Here is an 18481-nt window from a genome sequence, read left to right as displayed (position 1 = left end):
CCTCACCCTCAACCTAAACCTCACCCTAACCCTAAACCTAACACTAACCCTAACCCTAAACATAACCCTAACCTAGCCCTCAACCTAACCCTAACCCTCATCCTCACCCTAAACATCACACTAACATCAACACTAATCCTCAATCTAACCTTCACCCTCACCCTAACCCTAAGCCTCACCCTGACCGTAACCCTCACCCTCAGCCTAACCCTCAACTTTACCCTTACCGTCACCCTCGCACTAACCCTCACCAAAACCCTAATCCTCATTCTAACCCTCACCCTAAATGTAACCCCAACCATCACCCTAAACCTAACCATCACCCTCACCCTCAGCCTCAGCCTAATCCTAAGCATAAGCCTAACCCTAACCCTAACCCTCACCCTCACCCTAGCCCTCATCCTAACCCTAATTCTAACCCTAACCCTCATCCTAATGCTTAACCTAACCAGAAACCTAACCATCATTCTAAACCTAATCCTCATCCCCACCCATACACTCAGCCTAACCCTAAGCCTAAACGAACCCTAACCCTAACCCTCACAGATATCCTCACCGTAAACCTAATCCTAAACCTAACCCTAACCCTAATATTAATCCTCAAACTAACCCTCACCCTAACCCCAAGCCTAACACTAACCCTAATCCTAAACCTCCCCCAAACCCTAACTCTAACCCTAAACCTCACCCTCACCCTAACCATAACCCTTACCCTAAACGTAACCCAAACCTGATCATAACCCTAACCCTCACCTTCACTGTAACTCTAACCCTAACCCTAACTATTACACTAACCCTAACCCTAACCCTGACCCTCAGCCTAACCCTAACCCTAACCCAAACCCTCACCATAACCCTAACCCCTACCCTAACCCTCACTGTAACCCTAACCCTAAACCTCACCCAAACGCTAATCCTAACCCTCATACTCACTCTAGCCTTCACCATAACACTAATACTAACCCTAAACCTCAACCTCACCTTCACGATCGGCCTAAGCCTAAGCCTAAGCCTAAGACTAACCCTGACTCTCACAATCACCCTCAAACTAACCCTAACCCTAACCCTATCCTTAACCCTAACTCTCACACTAACCCTCAGCTGAACGCTAACTCTAACCCTAAACCTCACCCTCACCCTCACCCTAAACCTCACCCTCACGCTCACCCTCTACCTAACATTAAGACTAAACCTAACCCCAACCCAAACCCTAATACTAACCCTAACCCCCAGCCTAACGCTCACCCTAACCCTAATCCTAACCCACACCCACAACATAGCCCATACCAAACACTAAGCCTAAGCCTAACCCTCACCATAACCCTCACTCTAACCCTAACCCCAACACTCACCCTAACCATAACCCTCATCCTCACCCTCACTCTAACTCTAATCCTAACCCTAACCCTAACCATAACACTCACCTCACCTTAACCCTAATCCTAATCTTAACCCTAACTCCAATCCTCACCCCCACCCTAAATCTCACCCTAACCCTCTCTAACCCTAAACGTAACCCTCACCCTAACCCTAACTCTAACCCTTAACATCACCCTCACCCTAACCCTTACCCTAACCCTAAACGTAAACCTCACCCTAAACCTAAACCTTACCCTAACACTTAATCTCACCTTAAAACAAACATTAAACCTAAAAATAACCCACACACCAACGCTAACCATCACCCTAAACCTAAACCTCATCCTAACCCTGAGGTTAAATCTCAACTTCACCCTAGCCCTGACCCTAACCCTAACCCGAACCCTAAACCTCACACTCACCCTGTTACCCTAATCCTAATCCTAACCCTAAGCCTAACCCTCACCCTCACCCTAAGCCTCACCCTATCCCTAATTCTAACACTAACCCTAAACCTAACGCTAGCCTTCAGCCTCACCCTAACCCTAACTCTAACCCTAAACCTCACTCTCAACATTACCGTAACCCTAAACATAACTCTAAATCTCACCCTAACAATAAACATAAACCTCACCCTCACCCTAGCTCTCACCCTAACCCGAATCCTCACCATAACCCTCATCCTAACCCTCACCCTAACACTCACCCTAACCCTCACTCTCACCCTCACCCTAACCCTAAACCTAACCCTAACCCTCAAGCTAACCCTGTTACCCTCACCATAACCCTTACCCTAACCATCACCCTAACCCTAAACTTATCCCGAACCCGAACTCTCACCCTAACCCTAACCCTAACCCTCACCCTAACCCTCACCCTCACCCTCACCCTCAGCCTAACCGTAAGCCTAACCCTAACACTAACCCTAAACGTTACCCTCACCCTAACCCTAACCCTAACACTAAACCTCTCCCTAAACTTAAACTTAAAACTAATACTAACCCTAACCCTAAACCTCAACCTCACCCTAACCCTCACCTTAACCCTAACCCTAACACTAACCCTAACACTAACCCTCACCCTCAGCCTCATCCTAATCATAACTCTAACCCTAAACTTCACCCTCATCCTAACCCTAACCCTAACCCTAACCTCATCCTAAACCTAACACTAAACCTCACCCTCAACCTAGCCCTCACCCTAACCCTAATCCTAATCCAAACCCTCATTCTAACCCTCCCCCTAACCCTAACACTAACCCTCACCCTAACCCTATCCCTCACCCTAAACCTCACCCTCAGCCTAACTGTAAGCCTAACCCTAAACCTACCCCTAACACACAAACAATCACCTTCAGGTTTACCCTAATCCTAACCCTAAACCTAACCCTAAACCTAAGCCTCCCCCTAAGTATCACCCTAACCATAACCCTAACACTAACCCTAACCCTAACCCTCAACCTAACCCTCACACTAACACTAAACCTAATCCTAAACCTCACCCTCAACCTAGACCTAAATCTAACCCTAACTGAAACCCTAAACCTCACCCTAACCCTAAACCTAACCCTCACCCTCACCCTCACCTTAACCTTAACCCTAAACCTAACCCTAACCATAACCCTAACCATAATCCTAACCCTCACTCTAACCATAATCCTAACCCTAACCCAAACCCTCACCTAACATTTACCCTCACACTAATACTAACCGTATCCCTAAAACTAACCCTCACACTAACCCTAACCCTAACCCTAACCCTAAACTTCAACGTAACCCTCAACCTCACCCTAACCCTAACACTAACCACAACCCTAAACCTCACCGTCACTCTCCCCCTAACCCTATATCTAACTGTAAAACTCACCCTCACCCTAACCCTCTCCCTAACCCTAAACCCCTCCGTAACCCTAACCCTAATCCTCACCTGCACCCTCAACCTCACCTTAACTCTAACCCTAACCCTAACAATAACACTAACCCTAACCCTAATCATCACTCTAACCATAATCCTCACCCCACCCTCAACCTCACCCTAACCTCAAACTTAACCCTAACCATAACACTAAAAATAACCCTAACCCTAACCCTAACCGTAATCCTAACCCCCACCCTCATCCTCAGCCTATCCCTAACCCTAACCCTAAACCTAACCCTAACCCTCACATTCACCCCAGCCCTCAACCTAACCCTAACCTTCATCCTCACTCTAAACCTCACCCTAACCCTAACACTATTCCTTAATCTAACACTCACCTTCAACCTACCCCTAACCCTAAAACTTACTCTAAACCTAACCTTCAACATTACCATAACTCTCACCCTCAGCCTAACCCTTATGTTTACCCTTACCGTCAACTCAACCCTAAACCTAAACCTAACCCTAAACCTAACCCTAACTCTCACCCTGACCCTAACTCTACCCCTAAACCTCACCCTCAACCTAACCCTAACTCTAAACCTAACCCTAACACTAAACCTCACCCTAACCCTAACCCTAACCCTCACTCTAACCCTAAACCTCAACCTCACCCTTAGCCTCAGCCTAACCCTAAGCCTCACCATAAACTTATCCCTAACACACACTCACCCTCACCCTAACATTAATCCTAACCTTAACCCTAACCCTAACCCTCCCCTTAACTCACCCTAACCCCAACTAAAACGGAAACCTCAACCTCACCCTAACCCTCACTCTAACACTAACCCGAACACTAAACCTCACCCTAACACGAACCCTAACCCTCACACTCACCCTCACAGTAACCGTAACCCTAAACCTGACCCTAACAATAACCCTAAAGCTAATCCTAACCCTCACCCTAACCATAACCGTCACCCTAACCCAAACCCTCACCCCAACACTTACCCTCTCCCTAACACTAACTCTAACCCTAGCACTTACCCTCCCACTAACCCTAACCCTAACTCTAACCATAAACCTCATCTAACCCTCACCCCCACCCTAAACCTAAAACTAGCCATATTCCTATCCCTTAACCTAACACTCCCCCTAACCCTATATCTAACCCTAAACCTCACGCTAACCCTAACCCTAAGCCTAAGCCTAAAACTAAACCTAACCCTAACCCTAACCTTAACCGTAAGCCTATCACCAAACCACACACTCAAGCTCAGCCTAAACCTAAGCTTAACCCTAACCCTAACCCTAACCATCACATTAACCCTAACCCTATCCCTAACCTTAACACTAAACCTAAACCTAATCCTCAGCCTCACCCTCACCCTAAACCAAACCCTAACCCTAACCCTCACCGTAAACCAAAGCCTAACGCTAACCCTAACCCTCACACACACCCTCACCCTAACCCTAATCCTAAACCTAACCCTACCCCTAAAGCTAACCCTCATATTAACCCTCAGCCTAGCCCTCACCATAACCCTAATCGTAAAACTACAACTAATCCTAACCCTCCCCCTAACCCTAACCCTAACACTAAACCTAACCATAACCCTCACCCTCAGCCTCACCCTAACCCTAACTCTAAACCTAAACCTGCCCCTACACCTAACCCTAACCCTAACCCTCACCCTAACACTAAACCTCACCCTCACCCTCAATCTCAGCCTAACCCTAAGCCTAAGCCTAACCCTAAACCTAACCCTAACATACACACACACCCTCACGCTAACTCTAATCTTAACCCTATCCCTAACCCTAACCCTCCTCCTAACTATCACCGGAACCCTAACCCTAACACTAACCATAAACCTAAACTTCAACCTAACCCTCACCCTCACCTTAACTCTAACCCTAAACCTCACCCTCACCCTAAACCTAACTCTAACCCTAACCCAAACCCTAACCCTCACCCTAACCCTACACCTAACAATCAAAATAACCCTAAACCTCAACCCCACCCTCATCTTCAGCCTAACCCGAAGCCTAAGCATAACCCTAACCCTAATCCTCACATTCACCCTCACCCTAACCCTAATCCAAAATCTAACCATAAAACTAACCCTTAACCTCAACATAACTATCACCCATAACCATAACCCTAACCCTAACCCTAAAACTAACCCACGATCTAACCCTCCCCCTAACCCTAATATAACCGTAAACCTCACCCTCACCCTAACCCTAACCCTAAACCTCATCCTAACTCTAAAAGTCACCCTGACCCTCACCCCCACCCTCAACTTAACTCTAACCATAACCTTAACAATAACACCTAGCCCTAATCCTCACACTCACCCTCACCCTAACCCTAATCCTAAACCTAACCATAAACCTAACCCTTAACCTCAACCTAACTGTCACCCTAACCTTAACCCTAACACTAACCCTAACACTAACCCACGAACTAACCCTCCCCTTAACCCTGAATCTAACCCTAAACCTCACCCTCACTCTAACCCTAATCCTAACCCTAACCCTAAACCTCACTCTAACCCTAAAACTCACCCTCACCCTCACCGTAACTCTAACCCTAACCCTAACAATATCACTAATCCTAACACTAAACCTAACCCAACAACAACCCTAATCCTAAAACTCACCCTCACCCAAAACCTAATAATAACCCTAACCCTCACCCTAACCCTAAACTTCATCCTCACTGTAAACCTAACGCTCATTCAAACCCTTACCATAACTTTAACCCTAACCATAAACCTCACCCTAACACTAACCTTAACACTCACCCTCGCCCTGGCCCTCACCCTAAACCTAAACCTAACCCTAATCCTCAACCTAACTCTCACCCTAACCCTAACCCTCACCCTCACCCTCAACCTAACCCACAACCTAACCCTAACCTTCACGCTCACCGAAAACGTAACCCTAACCCTAAACCTAACAATAACCCTAAGCCTAACCCTCACCTAACCATAACCCTCACCCTAATCCTAACACTCACCCTAACCCTAACTCTAACCCTCACCCTCACCCTAACCCTCACCCTCATCCTCACCCTAAACCTCACACTAAACCGAACCCTAACCCTTACCCTAACACTAAACTTAACCCTAAACCACACCCTTATCTTAACCCTCAACCTCAGCCTAAACCTCAACTTTACCCTTACCATCATCCTCACCCTAACCCTCCCCATAAACCTAAACCTCATCCAAAAACTCACCCTAACCGTAAAACTAACCATCACCCTAACCCTAACCCTCACCCTCAACCTCAAGCTCAGCCCAACCCTAAGCCTAATCCTAACCCTTACCCTAACCCTCACCCTCTCCCTAGTCCTCACCCTAACCCTAATCCAAACCCTAACCCTCATCCTAAGCCTAAACCTAACAATCACCATAACCCTAATACTCATGCCCACACTCACCCTCAGCATAACCCTAAGCGGAAGCCTAACCCTAACACTAACACTCACACTCACCCTCACCCTAACCCTAATCCGAAACCTAACCCTACCCCTAAAACTTAACCTCAACCTAACCCTCACCCTAACCTTAACCCTAATATTAACCCTAACCCTAACCCACGAACTAACCCTTTCCCTAACCCTAAATCTAACCATAAACCTCACCCAAACCCTATCCCTAAACCTACCCCTAACACTAAACCTCACCCTCACCCGAATCCTAACCCTCACCCTCACTGTAACTCTAACCCTCACCCTAGCACTCACCTTAACCCTATTCCTAAACCTAAACCTCATCCTAACCCTCACCCTAACCCTAACCTTCACCTTCATAGTAGGCCTAAGCCTAAGCCTAAGGCTAAGCCTAACCCTAACCGTAACCCTCACCCTAACCCTAACACAAACACTAACCCTAACTCTAACCCCAAAACTCACTCACACCCTAACCCTAACTCTAACCCTAACCCTAAACCTAAACCTCACCCTAACCCTAACCCTAACCCTCAGCCTTACCCTCACTGTTCCCATAACCGATACCCTAACCCTAACAATAACCCTAACCCTAACCCTAACACTCACCCTAAACATAACCCTCACCCTAACCCTAAAACTCACCCTAACACTTACCCTCACCCTAACACTAACCCTAACAATAACACTAACCTTCACCCTAACCCTAACCCTCACTCTAACCCTAACCCTCACACTCATGCTTGTCCTAAGCCTAAGCCTAAGCCAAAAACTAACCCTAAACCTCACCCTAACCCCAACAATAACACTAAAACTAACTTTAACCCTAAACCTCACCCTCACCCTAACCCTAACTCTAACCCCAACCCTAAACCTAAACCTCATCCTAACCCTAACCCTCACCCTCACCCTCACCCTCACTGTAACCGTAACCCTAACACTAACACTAACAATAACCCTATCCCTAACCCTAACCCTCATCCTAAACATAACCTTCACCCTAACCCTAACCTTCACCCTAACACTTACTCTCACCCTAACACTAATGCTAACCCTAACACTAACCCTCACACTAAACCTAACCATCACCCTAACCCTAAATCTCACCCTAACCCTAACCCTCGTCCTCACCCTAAACCTCACACTAACCATAACACTAATCCTCGATCTAACTCTCACCCTCACCCTAACCCTAACCCTCACCCTTACCCTAACCCTCACCCTCAGCCTAATCCTCACATTTACCCTTACTGTCACCCTCACCCTAACTCTCACCCTAACACTAATCCTTATCCTGACCCTCACCCTAACAGTAACTCCAACCATCAACCTAACCCTAAACCTCACCCTCAACCTTAGCCTCAGCTTAACATTAAGCCTAAGCCTAAACCTAACCCTAACCCTCACCCTCAACCTAACCCTAACCCTAACCCTAATCCTAACCCTAAGCCTCATCCTAAGCCTTAACTTAACCATAAACCTAACCATCTTTCTAAACCTAATCCTCATATACACCCATACCCTCAGCATAATCCTTAGCCTACGCTGAACACTAACCCTAACCCTCACACTCACCCTTACCTTAAAACTAATCCTAAACGTAACCCTAATCACAAATGTAACCCTAACTCTAACATTAACCTTCATCCTAACACTCACCCTCACCCTAACCCTAACCCTAAACCTCACCCTAACACTAACCCTAACCCTCACCCTCACCCTAGCCCTCACTCTAACCCTAATCCTAACCCTAAGCCTAATCCTAACCCTTAACTTAACCACAAACCTAACCATCATGCTAAACCTAATCCTCATATACACCCATACCCTCAGCATAACCCTAAGCCTAAGCCGAACCCTATCCCTAACCCTCACACTCACCCTTACCGTAAACCTAAACCTAAATGTAACCCTAACCCTAACATTAATCCTCAACCTAACCCTCACCCTAACCCCAACCCTAACCCTAACCCTAACCCTAATGCTCACCCTATCCCTCCCCATAACCCTAACTCTAACCCTAAACCTCACCCTCATCCTAACCATAACCCTAACCCTAAACCTCACCCTAAACCTGATCCTAACCCTCACCCTCACCCTCACCCTCACTGTAACTCTAACCCTAACCCTAATCCTAACACTGAACCTCACCCTAAACCTAACCCTCACCCTCACCGTAATCCTAACCCTAACCCTAAACCTCACCCTAACCCTAACAATAACCGTCACTCTCACCCTAACCCTAACAATAACCGTCACTCTCACCCTAGCCCTCACCATAAACCTAATTGTAACCCTAAACCTCATCCAAACCCTAACCCTAACCCTAACCCTAACCATCAACCTAACCGTAAACCTAATTCTAACCCTCAACCTTAACCCTAACCCTGACCCTACCCTAACCCTAAACCTAACCCTCACCCTAAACCTAACCCTCATCATAACCCTAACCCTCACCCTAACCCTAACCCTAACACTAAACCTAACCCTAAAACTAAACTGTTTCCCTCACCCTAAACCTAATTCTAAACCTAAAACTCATCCTCACTCTAACCCTAAACCTAACCCTAAACCTCACCCTCACCCTAGCCCTCACTCTAACCCTAATGCTAAATTTAACCCTCATCCTAACACTCACCCTAACCCTAAACCTAACCCTCACCCTAATCCTAACCCTCACCCTTAACCTCACCGTTAGCCTACCCTAAGCCTAACCCTAAACCTAATCCTAACCCACCCACTCACCCTAACCTAACCATTACCCTAACCCTCAACCTAACCGTAACCCTCACCCTCAACCTCACCCTTAGCCTAACCCTAAGACTAACCCTAAACCTAACCCTAACCCACAAACACCCTCAGCCTAAACCTAATCCTAACCCTAACCATAAACCTAACCCTAACCCTCACCCCCACCCTAGCCTTCACCTTAACCCTAATCCTAACCCTAACCCAAACTCTAACCATACCCCTAACCCTAAACCTCACCCTAAACCTAACCCTAACCCTCACGCTCACTGTAAGGGTAAACCTAACCCTAACACTAACAATAACCCTAAAACTAACTCTAACCCTCACCCTAACCATAACACTCACCCTAACCCTAACCCTCACCCTAACACTTACCCTCACCCTTACAGTAAGCCTAACCCTAACACTAACCCTCACAATAATCGTAACACTCAACTTAACCCTAAACCTCACACTAACCCTAATCCTAACCCTCACCCTCACCCTAGCCCTCAAGCTAACCCTAATTGTAACCCTAACCCTCACCCTAACCCTCACACTAACCTAACCTTAATTCTCAATCTAACCCTCACCCTCACCCTAACCCAAACCATAACCCTTGTCCTAACCCTCACCCTAACCTTCACCCTTACCCTTTTCTTAACTCTCAGCCTCAGCCTAATCTTCACCTTTCCACTTACCATCACCATCACGCTAAACCTCACCCTAACCCTAACCCTCATCCTAATCCTCACCCTAAGCTTAACCCTAACCATCAACCTAACCCTATCCCTCACTCTCAACCTCACCCTCAGACCAATCCTAATCCTAAGCCTAAACCTAACCCTAACACTCACCCTAATCCTAACCCTCACCCGAACCCTAAGCCTAACTCTCACCCGAATCCTAACCCTAACAATCACCTTAACCCTAACCCTAACATTAGACCTAAGCCTAACCCTAACCCTAACCCTCACCCTAAACCTTACCCTAATACTAATCCTAACCCTAAGCCTAACCCTCACACTCACCCTAACCCTTACACTAACCCTAAATCTAACACTATCCCTAACCCTAACCCTCACAATCAGCTTCACCCTAACCCTAAAACGAACCCTAACCATCACCCTCACGCTAAACCTAACAATAAACCTAACCCTAAACCTCAACACAACCCTAACCCAAAACCTCACCCTCACCCTAGCCCTCAACCTAAACCTAATCCTAACCCTAACCCTAACCCTAACCCTAACCTAACCTTAACACTCACCCTCACATAACCCGTACGCTAACCCTCACCCTAACCCTAAATTTAACCCGAACCCTAACTCTCACCCTAACCCTAAAACCTACCCTTATGCTAATCCTAACCCTCACCCTCACCCTCAACCTCAGCCTAACCCTAAGCCTAACCCTAAAACAAACCCTAACACACACACTCACCCTCACCCTAACCCTAATCCTAACCCTATCCCTAACCCTAACCCTCCAACAAAATCTCACCCTAACCCTAAAAATAACAATAATCCTAACCCAAACCCTCAACCTAAACCTCACCCTTACCATAACTCTAACCCGAAACCTCACCCTCACCCTAAACCTAACGCTAACACTAACCCAAACCCTAAACCTCACCCTAACCCTAACACTAACCAACACCCTAAATCTAATCCTCACCCCCACCCTCACCCTTAGCCTAACCTTAATCCTAAGCCTAACCCTAGCCCTAACCCTAACACTCACCCTCACCTTAAACCTAATCCTAACCCTAACCCTAACCCTTACCCACGAACAAACCTTCCCCCTAACCCTAAATCTAATCTTAAACCTCACATTGAACCTATCCCTAATCCTAAACCTAACCCTAATCCTCACCCTGAACCTAACCATAACCTTGACCCTCATCCTTACCCTCAGAGTAACTCTAACCATAACCCTAACAATAACACTAATCCTAACCCTAAACCTAACCCTAACCCTAAACCTAATCCTAACACTCACCCTCACACTAACACTAATCCTAACCCTAACCCCCACCCAAACCCTAACCCTCACCCTCACTGTAGCACTAACCCTCATCCAAACCCTCACCCTTACCCTAAACCTAACCCTAAACCTCACCCTAACACTAACCCTAACATTCACCCTCACCCTGGCCCTCACCCTAACCCTAATCCTAAATCTAATCCTCATCGTAACGCTCACCCTAACCCTAACCCTAACCCTAACCCTAAACCTAAACCTAACTCTAACCCTCAACCTAACCCTAACCTTCACGCTCACCATAACCCTAACCCTAACCCTCACGCTAACCCTAAACTTAACCCGAACCATAACTCTCACCCTAAACCGAACCCTAACACTCACTCTAACCCTAAACCTCACTCTCACCCTCAGCATAACCCTAAGCCTAACCATAACCCTAATCCTCACATTCACCCCAAAACTTACCCTAATCCTAATCCTAACCCTAAGCCTAACAGTCAAACTCACCCTAACCATCAACCTAAACCTAACTCTAACACTAACACTAACCATAACCCTCACAATCAGCCTCAACCTAACCTTAAATCTAACCCTAAACCTCATCTTCACCCTAAAACTAACCCTAACTCTAAGCTAAACCTCACCCTAAACCTAACCCTAAATATCACCCTCACTCTAGCCCTCACCCTAACACTAATCCTAAACGTAACACTCACCCTAACAGTAAACCTAAACCTAAACCTCACCCTAATCGTTAACCTTACCCTAACGCTCACCCTAACCCTAAATTTAACCCGAACCCTAACTCTCAACCTAACCCTAAACCTAACACTCATCCTAACCCTAACCCTCACCCTCACCCTCACCCTCAGGCTAAGGCTAAGCCTATCCCTAACTGTACCCCTAACCCTTACACTCAGCCGAAACTTAACCCAAACATAATCCTAAACCTAACACTAACCCTCACCCTCACCCTAACCATAACCTTAAACCTAACCCTAACCCTAAACTTAACCCTAGCGCTCACCCACAGCCTCATCCTAAACCTAACTCTAACAATAAATCTTACCCTCACCCTAACCTCAACCCTAACCCTTACCTTAAACCTCACCCTAACCCTAACACTAAAACTCAACCTCACCCTAGACCTCACCCTAACTCTAATTCTAACCCTAACCCTCATCTTAACCTTCCCACTAACCCTAAACTTAACCCTCACCCTAACCCTAACCCTCACCCTCAACCTCACCCTCAGTCTAACCCTAAGCCTAAACCTAAACCTAACCCTAACACACACACTCACCCTCACCCTAACCCTAATCCTAACCCTATCCCTAATCCTAACGCTCCCCCTAAATCTCACTGTAAACCTAACCCCAACACTATCCCTAACCCTAACCCTCAACCTAACTCTCACTCTAACCCTAACTCTAACCCTAAACCTCATCCTCAGCCTAAACCTAACACTAACGCTAAACCAAACACTAAACCTCACCCGAACCCTCACCCTCACCCTCATGCTAACCAAAATCCTAAACCTAACCCTAACAATAATCCTAACCCTCACCCTAACCAAATCCATCACCCTAACCCAAACCCTAACCCTAACATACACACTCTCCCTAACACTAACCCTAACCCTAACACTAACACTCACACTAACGCTAACCCTAACCCTAAACCTAAACCTCAACCTAAACCTAACCCTCACCCTAACCCTAACACTAACACTAACACTAAACCTCACCCTAACCCTCCCTCTAACGCTAAATCTAACACTAAACCTCAACCTCACCGTCACCCTAACCCTAACCCTAAACCTCACCCTAACCATAAACCTCACCCTAAACCTAACCCTCAACATAACACTTCCCCTCACCCTAACACTAACCCTAAACCTAACACTCACCCTCACAATAACTCTAACCCTCACCCTAATCCTAACCCTCACCCTAACCCTAACCCTAACCCTAAACCTCAACCTCACCCTAACCCTCACCTTAACCCTAACCCTAACACTAACCCTAACACTAACCCTCACCCTCAGCCTCATCCTAATCATAACTCTAACCCTAAACCTCACCCTCATCCTAACCCTAACCCTAACCCTAAACCTCATCCTAAACCTAACACTAAACCTCACCCTCAACCTAGCCCTCACCCTAACCCTAATCCTAATCCTAACCCTCATTCTAACCCTCCCCCTAACCCTAACACTAACCCTCACCCTAATCCTATCCCTCACCCTAAACCTCACCCTCAGCCTAACTGTAAGCCTACCCCTAACACACAAACAATCACCTTCAGGTTTACCCTAATCCTAACCCTAAACCTAACCCTAAACCTAAGCCTCCCCCTAAGTATCACCCTAACTATAAACCTAACAATAACCCTAACCCTAACCCTCAACCTAACCCTCACACTAACACTAAACCTAATCCTAAATCTCACCCTCAACCTAGACCTAAATCTAACCCTAACTGAAACCCTAAACCTCACCCTAACCCTAAACCTAACCCTCAGCCTCACCCTCACCTTAACCTTAACCCTAAACCTAACCCTAACCATAATCCTAACCCTCACTCTAACCATAATCCTAACTCTAACCCAAACCCTCACCTAAACCTTACCCTCACACTAACACTAACCGTAACCCTAAAACTAACCCTCACACTAAACCTAACCCTAACCCTAACCCTAAACTTCAACGTAACCCTCAACCTCACCCTAACCCTAACACTAACCACAACCCTAAACCTCACCGTCACTCTCCCCCTAACCCTATATCTAACTGTAAAACTCACCCTCACCCTAACCCTCTCCCTAACCCTAAACCCCTCCGTAACCCTAACCCTAATCCTCACCTGCACCCTCAACCTCACCTTAACTCTAACCCTAACCCTAACAATAACACTAACCCTAACCCTAATCATCACTCTAACCGTAATCCTCACCCCACCCTCAACCTCACCCTAACCTCAAACTTAACCCTAACCATAACACTAAAAATAACCCTAACCCTAAAACTAACCGTAATCCTCAACCCCACCCTCATCCTCAGCCTAACCCTAACCCTAACCCTCACCTTCACCCCAGCCCTCAACCTAACCCTAACCTTCATCCTCACTCTAAACCTCACCCTAACCCTAACATTATTCCTTAATCTAACACTCACCCTCAACCTACCCCTAACCCTAAAACTTACTCTAAACCTAACCTTCAACATTACCATAACTCTCACCCTCAGCCTAACCCTTATGTTTACCCTTACCGTCAACTCAACCCTAAACCTAAACCTAACCCTAAACCTAACCCTAACTCTCACCCTGACCCTAACTCTACCCCTAAACCTCACCCTCAACCTAACCCTAACTCTAAACCTAACCCTAACACTAAACCTCACCCTAACCCTAACCCTAACCCTCATTCTAACCCTAAACCTCAACCTCACCCTTAGCCTCAGCCTAACCCTAAGCCTCACCATAAACTTATCCCTAACACACACTCACCCTCACCCTAACACTAATCCTAACCCTAACCCTAACCCTAACCCTCCCCTTAACTCTTACCCTAACCTAACCTTAACACAAACCCTAACCCTAACCCTCCCCTTAACTCACCCTAACCCCAACTCTAACGGAAACCTCAACCTCATCCTAACCCTCACTCTAACACTAACCCGAACACTAAACCTCACCCTAACACGAACCCTAACCCTCACACTCACCCTCACAGTAACCGTAACCCTAAACCTGACCCTAACAATAACCCTAAAGCTAATCCTAACCCTCACCCTAACCATAACCGTCACCCTAACCCAAACCCTCACCCCAACACTTACCCTCTCCCTAACACTAACTCTAACCCTAGCACTTACCCTCCCACTAACCCTAACCCTAACTCTAACCATAAACCTCATCTAACCCTCACCCCCACCCTAAACCTAAAACTAGCCATATTCCTATCCCTTAACCTAACACTCCCCCTAACCCTATATCTAACCCTAAACCTCACGCTAACCCTAACCCTAAGCCTAAGCCTAAAACTAAACCTAACCCTAACCCTAACCGTAACCGTAAGCCTATCCCCAAACCACACACTCAAGCTCAGCCTAAACCTAAGCTTAACCCTAACCCTAACCCTAACCATCACATTAACCCTAACCCTATCCCTAACCTTAACACTAAACCTAAACCTAATCCTCAGCCTCACCCTCACCCTAAACCAAACCCTAACCCTAACCCTCACCGTAAACCAAAGCCTAACGCTAACCCTAACCCTCACACACACCCTCACCCTAACCCTAATCCTAAACCTAACCCTACCCCTAAAGCTAACCCTCATATTAACCCTCAGCCTAGCCCTCACCATAACCCTAATCGTAACCCTACAACTAATCCTAACCCTCCCCCTAACCCTAACCCTAACACTAAACCTAACCATAACCCTCACCCTCAGCCTCACCCTTACCCTAACTCTAAACCTCAAACTCATCCTCAGCCTAACCCTAAGCCTAAACCTAACCCTAACCCTCACATTTGTCCTAACCCTTACCCTAATCCTAATCCTCACCCTATGCCTAACCCTCACCCTCACCCTAATCCTCACCCTAACCCTAACTCTAACACTAACCCTAACCATAACCCTCACAATCAGCCTTAACCTTACCCTAAATCTAACCCTAAACCTCACCCTCACCCTAAACCTAAGCATAACCCTAATCTTAAAACTCACAACAACCCTAACCCTAAACCTCACCCTCTACCTAGCCCTCACCCTAACCCTAATCCTAACCCTAACCCTCATCCTAACACTCACCCTAACACTAACCCTAACCCTCACCCTCACTATCACCGTATCCCTAACCCTAACCCTAAAGCTCAACCTAACTCTAACCCTCACCCTCACCGTAACCTTTAACCTAACCCTCACCCTAACACTAAATTTAACCCGAACCCTAACTCTCACCCTAACCCTAAACCTAACCCTCACCCTAACCCTAACCCTCACCCTAACCCTCACCTTCAGCCTAAGCCTAAGCCTAATCCTAACCCTAACCCTCACACTCACCCTAAGCTTAACCCTAAACCTAATCTTAAACCTAAGCCTAACCCTCACCCACACACTAACCCACACCCTATCCCTAACTCTAAGACTAACCCTAAGCCCAACGCTCACAATCACCCTCAACCTAACCATAACTCTAACCCTAAACCTCACCCTCACCCTAAAGTTAACCCTAAACCTAACCTTAACCCTAAACCTCACCCTCAACCTCAACCTCAGCCTAACCGTAAGCCTAATCCTAAACCTAACCCTAACACAAACACTCACCCTCACCCTAACCCTAATCCTATCCCTATCCCTAAACCTAACCCGCCCCTAAACTCTCACCCTAACCCTAATCCTAAACCTAACCCTAACCCTTAACCTGAACTGAACCCTCACCCTAACCTTAACCCTAACACTAACCCTTCCAGGAACTAACCCTCCCCCTAACCCTAAATCTAAACCTAAGCCTCACCCTCACCCTAACCCTAATCCTAACCCTAACCCTAACCCTCTCCCTAACCCTAACCCTAACCCTAACCCTCATTCTTACCCTCAGCGTAACTCTATCCATAACCCTAACAATAACACTAAACCTAATCCTAAACCTAATGCTAACCCTAACCCTAACCCTATTTCTAACACTCACCCTCACCCTAACCATAATCCTAACCCTAACCATCACCGGAACCCTAACCCTCACCCTCACTGTAACACTAAACCTCATCCAAACCCTCACCCTTACCCTAACCCTAACATTTAACCTCACCCTAACACTAACCCTAAACCTCACCCTCACCCTAGCCCTCACCTTAACCTTAATCCTCATCCTAACCCTCACCCTCACCCTAACCCTAAACCTAACTCAAACCCTCAACCTAACCCTAACCCTCATGTTCACGGTAACCCTAAAATAACCCTCACGCTAACCCTAAACTTAACCCGAACCCTATCACTCACCCTAAACCTAACCCTAACACACATCCTAACCCTAACCTTCACTCTCACCCTCAGCATAACCCTAAGCCTAACCATAACCCTAAGCCTCACACTCAACCAAAACCTGACCCTAATCTTAATCCTAACCCTAAGCTTAACCCTCACTCTCACCCTAACCCTAAATCTAACACTAACCCTAACCCTGACCCTCACAAACAGCCTCACCCTAACACTAACTCTAACCCTAAACCTCAACCTCACAGTAACACTAACCCTAAACCTAAGCAAAACCTCACCGTAACCCTAACCCTAAACCTCACCCTCACCCTAGCACTTACCCTAACCCTAATCCTAACCTTAACCCTCATCCTAACCCTCACCCTAACAATAAACCTAAGCCTAACCCTCACCCTCAGGGTAAACCTTACCTTAAAACTCACCCTGACCCTAAACTTTAACTGAACCCTATCTCTCACACTAACCCTAACCCTAACCCTCAACCTAACCCTAACCCTCAACTTCAACCTCACCCTCAGCCTAAGAATAAGTCTAACAGTAACTGTAACCCTAACCCTTACACTCAGCCTAACGTTAAGCCTAATCCTAATCCTAAACCTAACCCTAAGCCTCACCCTCACCCTAACTCTCACCTTAACCCTAACCCTAACCCTCACCCTCAGCTCATCCTAACCCGAACTCTAACCCTAAATCTCAACCTCACCCTAACCCTAACCCTAAACCTAACCCTAAACCTCACCCTAAACCTAATCCTAAAACTCACCCTAACCCTAGCCCTCACCCTAACCCTAATCTTAACGCTAACCCTCATCCTAACCCTCCCCCTAACCCTAACCTTAACTCTCACCCTAACCCTAAACCTCACCCTCAACCTCACCCTCAGCCTAACCCTTAACCTAACCCTAAACCTAACCCTAAAACACACACTCACGCTCACCCTAACCCTAATCCTAAACCTATCCCTAACCCAAACGCTCCCCCTAAATCTCACCCTATCCCTAACCCTAACACTAACCCTAACCCTAACCTTCAACCTAACCCTCATTCTAACCCTATCTCTTACACTAAACCTCACCCTCAGCC

This window comes from Dipodomys merriami, unplaced genomic scaffold (genome assembly GCF_024711535.1).
Source record: "Dipodomys merriami isolate MVZ:Mamm:240054 unplaced genomic scaffold, mDipMer1.0.p SCAF_95, whole genome shotgun sequence".
In the NCBI taxonomy this organism is placed as follows: domain Eukaryota; kingdom Metazoa; phylum Chordata; class Mammalia; order Rodentia; family Heteromyidae; genus Dipodomys; species Dipodomys merriami.
Note: the sequence above shows the minus strand (reverse complement) of the source record.